General features: G+C 42.6%; 1 long non-coding RNA gene across 2 annotated transcripts in view; it reads right to left on the reverse strand.

Moving 5' to 3' along the window:
- LOC105503654 overlaps window positions 1-6,828 on the reverse strand; it is a 15,492-nt gene extending 8,664 nt beyond the window's left edge. Inside the window, exon 1 of one of the 2 annotated variants that reach the window (XR_001000518.1) lies at window positions 6,610-6,828. This is a non-coding gene — a long non-coding RNA (uncharacterized LOC105503654). Of the gene's footprint in view, window positions 1-5,691; window positions 5,903-6,609 lie in introns of those variants that run through there. The other variant, XR_001000519.1, reaches the window with a different exon arrangement.
- Window positions 6,829-7,693: the final 865 nt, after the last annotated feature.

The following is a 7,693-nucleotide window of genomic DNA, read 5'->3' on the forward strand; positions in this document are numbered from 1 at the left end:
AGAAAGAAAGAAAGAAAGAAAGAAAGAAAGAAAGAAAGAAAGAAAGAAAGAAAGAAAGAAAGAAAGAAAGAAAGAAAGAAAAAGAAAATGCAAAGTCCTATCTAAGAATACTATTTGGACTATTTGGATGATTACCTGGGCCCTGAGGATGAGGCCCCAATCTAACAGTCATCACTCAAGTCCCACCAAGAAAGCAAGTGTCAGCAATAGCAACAGTTGCAACATCTGTAAATATCAAGGACTGAAATCCAAACACAAAAATGGCATTGTCTCATGAGAAACTCTTAGGAAGATATATACAGAAATATCAAGTTTCTGACCACATGCTTTTTGAAGAAACAGTTGACAGTCCAGAGCCTGTGGAGCTCACTTTAGCAGGCACACAATAAATGTTTGCTGATGAGTCATTCATTTATTCATCTAATAAACATTTACTGAGACCTACTAATGTGCCAGGCTGGGCTCTGGAGATGAAGACACCTTCCTTGCCCTCAAGGAGCTCACAGTCTAACTAATAACAGGAAGAGAGACAGGCATATACACAGACAATTACAATACAATCTGGTAAGTGCTGTAACACTTATCAGGTTGTATTATAATGGCCGATGTAAAATTTCTTCCCAGGGGGTGCTGCTCCAGGCTGCTGCTGGCTGTAACATCAAGATAGGGGAGGAACAAATTATAGAAATCAAAGGTTAAATGCTTTTCGGTTATTTCAAATATTCAGGCTTTCCCTAACTCCTGGCCATAGATGGAATTGGGAACTAGACACTGGCATGATGTAAAATGGGACTTCCGTGCACAGACTTCCCATAAAGGAACTTCTCAACCCCCTCTTCTAAAACATGAGTTTTTTTTTCCCTTTTTGCTTATATACTCCTCTTAACCTCCCCACCCTACTACCCACATGAGCCTGGTTTAATATCTACAGCTAGCAAAATGCTGAAAAATGGGAGCTTACAACTAACTGGATTAACCCAGTGTAACTAGATAGCAAAAAGCAGTAAGTAACAGCTCATTTGGCACTTCTAAATCCAATAATCCTCATCCTTCACTGAAAAAAAAAAGTTAGAATGTCATTAAATACAAAATAGATAATATACAGATCAGAGTAGGAATGTCAGAATAGTTTATTCAATAAACATAATTAAACAGATTCTCTAAACTAGAAATAACATTCAGTTTCAGGAAACCAGAATTAGACCCCTCCAAGACCTTTGAGAATATCTAATTCACCTATGTATTATAAACAAGAAAAATGAAATAGAGAGGTAACACACTCTGCCCACTCCCTTTTCAAAATCGTGTGAGTGATAGTAACAGACTCCTTGAGGTAAGATTACCACTGTAATAGTTATTTGGTTCAGACAGTTTTACACAAAGATAGGATGGCATTTTTCTGTGTCTCATACCTTTCTTAATAATACCTAGGTTTTTAATGGCTTTTTTGTCTCTGACCAGCAAATAGGGCTGAAAACATCAGCAAGTTGTTGACAGTTATACTGAGATCACTGTTTTGGGACCCAGTGTCTCTATGAGGCTGTTATTTAATAAGCTTAACATATTATTTTCCCCTAAAGTTATTACACTGCTCTTGCCTATACACTGTTCCTTTCTGCCAATTAGCCCACTCCTGGTGCCTTCTCACATGCTAGTGTGTTCCTATTAGCATTTCACATCCCCAAAGCATTTAACAGTATGTATAAATGTGGACATTTCACTACCTGCCTATATCCTCCCTCAGGCCACTCAGAAATATTTAAAATAAGACCAGTCCCTGAATGGATGGGGGAGAAGAGACCACTGTTTTGTTTCTTGTCTAAATTAGTTTCTCATTAGGGACAAAATGTTGCCCTGTCTTCTCCCCATGCCCAGAGCCAGGAAGCACCACTGTTGCACAGTACTCAAAAGTGCTTTCCTTTTAGATAAAAAGAAATGAATTTCTGTTTAAAGGTCAGACAAGGCCAGGCAAGGTGGCTCATGCCTGTAATCCCAGCACTTTGGGAGGCTGAGGCAGAAGGATCGCTTGAGCCCAGGAGTTCAAGACCAGCCTGGGCAAGACCTCCACTCTAAAAATAAAAACAAAAATAAGATAAGAGGTCAGACAAATGTTATCTCAAAATGGCTACCAAGAACCAGACATGTATCCACATAGCAATTATATTTGGAACTCCAAACATTTCTTCAGACTCAATGGCAACAAATATTACTGGGAGCATATCTGCAACAAATGACATTTGCAACTTACAAATAACATTCAGGCACAAATTGAATAATTCACAAAAGGAAATAAGAGCTAGTAATTAAGATCTAAAAGTCCAGCCTCACCAAATAATAAAAGAACTGTATCACAAAACAAAGACATCAGCCAGGTATGGTGGCTCACCCCTGTAATCCCAGCATTTTGGGAAGCCGGGATGGGAGAATCACTTGAGCCCAGGAGTTCAAGACAAGCCTGAGCAACATGGCAAAACCCCATCTCTACAAAAAAATTTAAAAATTAGCTGGACATGGTGACACACACCTGTAGTCCCGCTACTCAGAAGGCTGAGGTGAGAGGATCTCTGGAGCCCTGGAAGTCGAGGCTTCAGTGAGCCATGATCACGCCACTGTACTCCAGCCTGAGCAATAGGGGGAGAGCCTGTCTCAAAAAAAAACAAAACAAAAAAACGAAGAGATACCATTCATTCATTTACATATGGAGTCAGCAAAAAAAAAGCAAAAACATTTTTTATAAGTACCTAAATGACTGGGTACAAAAACTGACATTAATTTTTTGAAAAGTAACTATGCCAATTCTTTATAATGTTCAAATCTTTTGACAAATAACTAATTCTAGAAGTCTCTTCGATAACAACCCAAAATAGATGAATAATAAAAACTAAATGAAAAGATATTCATTACATAATTTAAAATACTGAAAATCTGTAAAATACTTCCATACAACAGAACATCATGAAACACTGACAATTACAAAGAATGTTTAACATGGACATACGCATGTTATAATGTTAAAAACAAAACACAATATAAAATAGTACACATATATTATCAACTGCATAGAAAAATGCAGAGAATGAAGTGAATAAATGTATTAACAATAGTTCTCTCTGGGTGGTGAAATTATGGATGTTTTTTCTCCCATGCTTGATAGTTATCCTCAGGCAAAGTTACAAAATTTACCAAATTTCTAGACTGAGGGAGCTATTCAAATTTAAACAATAGAAGAAAAATCACAAAATAGAAGACAAATTTGCCAAATAATTTCAAATCTCTACTAACCAAAAATTTAAAGACAAAAATTAAGAGGCAAACAATAACATGGAGTAGGTATTTATAACATTACAAAAGTCTGAGTAATCTTTATTTACAGAACACACTCAAACATAATAATAAACACTAAACTAAAACTTCAACGCATAAATCAACATAAGATATTAACTATCATTACATGAAAGAAAACTGCTGAGATATATATGGAGGAAGAAAATCCAAACTAATAAGCAAATGAAAAATTAATACTGGTTTTTATCCATTAAAAATTAAAAAACAACAACATTCAGTGCTTGTATGAGTAAAAATTGATACAACCTTTTTGGGAAGAAATTTGGCAATAGACACTGAGAGTTTAAAATGTTCATACCCTTTGATGTACTAACTCCACTTCCACGAATGTATCCTAAGCAAATAATAAAAATGAAACAAATGTATTTTCAGTCTTTTAGTACAAGAAAAAAGACAGTAACCTTTCCCTCACTATTGTATATTTGGATCAACACGGCGAAATATTAATAATGGGTTAAAAAAAAAAAACATGTACTGCAGCAAATGACTGGTTAGACGTTTCAAAGCGTTAGAGCAGACAGAAAATCAGGCAAAACAAGAAGGGTGTGTCCAGCCTGCCGCAGTCGGCCATTTTAGACCCTCTGCAGAACAAAAAGCACAGAAGACAAGGGTAGTTAAGGATAGCCACCCCACTAGGCACCAAATCAACAATTCTTTACCTTTTGTCTCCTAGGTAAGTAACCCTGTAGTCTGCACAGTCAGAAACAGAAAACAGGTCTTCTTTCTCAAATGGCTTTGGTTAGTTACAAACAGATTTTGAAATCATAAAAGAAGGCTCCTTTAAATTCGCCTCCTCTTTTTAGGGAATAAAGCATAATGCTTAAGAGCACAGGCTTCTGGAGCCATCCCACCTGGATAAAAACCCTGTCTCAGCCATTCAACTGGCTGTAAAGCCTTGAACAAATTAGTCTCGTGTCCCTCAAATTTCTCATTTGTAAAAACTTAATAATACTGCTGTTTCGTAAGATGGTCGAGAGTACCAAATGAGTTACGGCCTATGTAAAAGCACGCAGACCAGAACCTCAAACGTAGTAAGTGCTATTGACATCTAATCATTATTACAGATACAGAAATAGGCCCAGTGGCCGGGCGTGGTGGCTCACGCTTGTAATCCCAGCACTTTGGGAGGCCGAGGCGGGCGGATCACTTGAGGCCGGGAGTTCGAGACCAGCCTGACCAACACGGCAAAACCCCGTCTCTACTAAAAATACAAAAATTAGCCGGGTGTGGTGGCGCGCACCTGTAACCCCAGCTAATACTTGGGAGGCTGAGGCATCAGAATCGCTTGAACCCGGGAGGCGGAGGTTGTAGTGAGCTGAGATCGCGCCACCGCACTCCAGCCTAGGCGACGGGGCAAGACTGTCTAAAAGTAAATAAATAAGTGAGCGAGAGAGAGAAATAGGCCCAGAGAAAGAAAAGGACCATCATGAAATCATAGCTAGGATTATTGGAAAAAGATGTTTTTTTCACTTTTTAATCCTGTGCCCTTTCTAACTATGTATCTGTATCTAAGTGCTAACTTACTAGTTTTAGCGATTAACAGCAAGTCTTCAGAGAGTCATGACAGTACATCTGCCTTTAAAATAGAAACTCTAATCTTCCCCCTTGACAAAACCGTGCTGAAAGTTCTACAGAAGAAAAAATAAAGGAAAGGGTGAAAGCCCAGGTCACCTTCATACCACCACTGCCATTAACTATCTTTCTATCTTTCTCCACGACAGTATGAGTCCCAGGCAGCCATAGGTCCAAATTCCAGTTTTACAGCAAAGAGTAACAAGCATTTGGAAACACATCCAAATCCTCACGCCTATGTTCTCAGGGGAGAAAATCAAGGGCTTTCGGCCAACATTAACATTAGATTCTCACACTACAAGCACAGTGTTTTGCTACTGTGATGGGATGACTGTATTCAGAGCCAAGTACAGAGACCCAAGATCGGAAAGCCAGAGAGAGCCCTCCGAATGCGTACTGCCCAAATGTGGCCTATCTCCAACTGCTCCCTTTTTACGCATTTCCTATGCACCGCCAGCTGCCGCAACCTTTTGCAGAGTCATCATCGCCTCCTCATTTTTGAACCCACTTACCGATAGGCCAGTGAGAGGCTAAGATTCTGGGTTAATTTCTAGTGGATCTGGCCACAGCACAGGAGAACTCCAACTCAGGTTGACTGATCCCTTCACTCAGCTAAAAAGGTAGTTCTCTGGAGGGCCTGCTAGCCCAAGATGGCCAAGCAAAGACAGCTTACCTCCCCCCTCGCCATTTTGCAACCTTAGTTACCCGAACGCTGAGCGCCTGCCCTCCCCGGCACTTCGTCTGAAATACGCATGCGCGCCGCTTCCTCCTTACCGTTCTCCCCAACCTTCAAGATGTTGTCTCAAATACGCATGAGCTCCACCTCTACCTCCCAACTGCTGGTACCAACTCCTAGCAACTTTGCGTTCGTAAATATGCCTGCGAGTCCTTCCCTTCCTGACCTTCCAAACCTCCAACCCCTACGCCATTCACGTCTTGCGCATGCGTGCCTCCCTCTCTCCGCCACCCACTGGAGCCCCTCCCCTTAACTCAGGTCTTCTCAAACACTGTTAGCTTGAGCGCCGCCCCTCGGCGCCGCGCCTCCTCATCCAGCCTCTCAAATAACCTGCGCACCTCGCTAGTCCTCTCCCTTCTTGCTCCTATTTGTATACAGTATGCATGCCTGATGCTATGTGGACGTGTTTCTCGCCACTGTTCTGCCCCAGTGCCCAAGGAGAGCCATTACCAGCCTTCCCTAATGCGGGTAGAAGCGATAAACTAGGGAACTTGAATTGGGGAAAGAAGGCGTTGCAGGTGATCAGAGTGAATCCCAGATCTAGATGGAATGAGTCTCAACTCCAAGGGAGGGGGCTAGAGTACCCCAGGATTCACATAAGACCAGTCAGCCCGAACAAAGGCAAGGGAAACTCTCATAAACCATCGGCTGAACATAATCCTAAGGCCTCGCCCTTTAAATACATCTGCTACAAATGACGAACCACAAATGTTTTAAACAGGGAACATGGAGAACACCGGTGCTCAGGTGCCTTGACTCTAGTTAGAGGTAAGGAGTCCGCATTCCTTTCACAATGGGAAGCAAATGCTCAACATCCTTTTGGAAAACTGGGGCCTGTAACGGATTCCATTTTTTCCTCCCGTGAACTGGAAAAATGAACAAATTAAGGATCTTCCTGGCCCAAGCTCCCTCCGCCGCCCTCCATGTTCTGTTCTTCCCCTACATCGTTGCTTTACCTCCTGGTTGAATTCAGTGTCGTAGCGGGAATTCTTAGAGCCGGCCGTCCCAAGATGGGGTGGAGAGAGCGGCATGAAAGAGAGAGAGAGAGAGACGCCTGAATGGCAGCAGCAGGCCTTAGCGGCAATGGACAGCAGGCACATGACCAGCTGTGCCTTGAGCCGCAACGCTGAAGCCAGAAAAGCACAACCGCTCCTGAATCGCCGCAGTGTGCTTCCAGCGCATGCGCTGCTCACGCCCCTTCACCCACCAACCCGCTCTCCCGCCTCTAGGAGTCTAACCCTTAGCGGTCCACCGACCTCCTTCACTCCCTTCCCAGGATGCTATCCCACTCTGCTTCTTTCACTTTTCCCCTCCCCTCGGTCACACTGGCCTCCACCATCATCCCTCCCTCAGCCCATCCTTCTTTCGTCAATCCCTCTCCCATTATTCTTAGCCAACCATCTACCTTTATTTCCTCTGTTATCGTTAGTGGTCTACTCTCCAGTTCTTCACCTTCACTGCCAGTCTGCAGCCCTCTTGGGCCTCTTACTCCTCTCCTCCTATGCCTGATGTTGAAAATTGTAAAAATTACCGCCAAAAAAAATTTGTATAACAATTGTAGCCCGGGCGCGGTGGCTCACACCTGTAATCCCAGCACTTTGGGAGGCCGAGGTGAACGGAACCCTTGAGTTCGAGACCAGCTCAGGTGACATGGCGAAACCCCGTCTCTACAAATAAACACAAAAATTAGCCAGGCGTGGTGGTGCGCACCTGTACTCCCAGTTATTCAGAAGGCTGAGGTGGAAAAATCACTCGAGCCCAGGAAGGCGAGGCTACAGTGAGGTATGATTATGCCACTGCACGCCAGCCTGGGTGATACAGTGAGACTTCGTCTCAAAAAAAGAAAAAAATATTTCCACACATCCTCTCCAAAACAGCTCTCAGGGTGAGCCCAACCAGCCTGTCTTGGGCAAAGAGAACACCTTATTGATGATGACCCACAGAGAAGATCCAGGGACAGGGAACCGGAACAAAAACTGCAAAGGTGTTCAATCAATTTGGGGGTAAGAGGCAGTAGGCCACCAACATGGACAGTTCTTT

Source organism: Colobus angolensis, unplaced genomic scaffold (genome assembly GCF_000951035.1).
Source record: "Colobus angolensis palliatus isolate OR3802 unplaced genomic scaffold, Cang.pa_1.0 Scaffold87, whole genome shotgun sequence".
Classification (NCBI taxonomy): Eukaryota; Metazoa; Chordata; class Mammalia; order Primates; family Cercopithecidae; genus Colobus; species Colobus angolensis.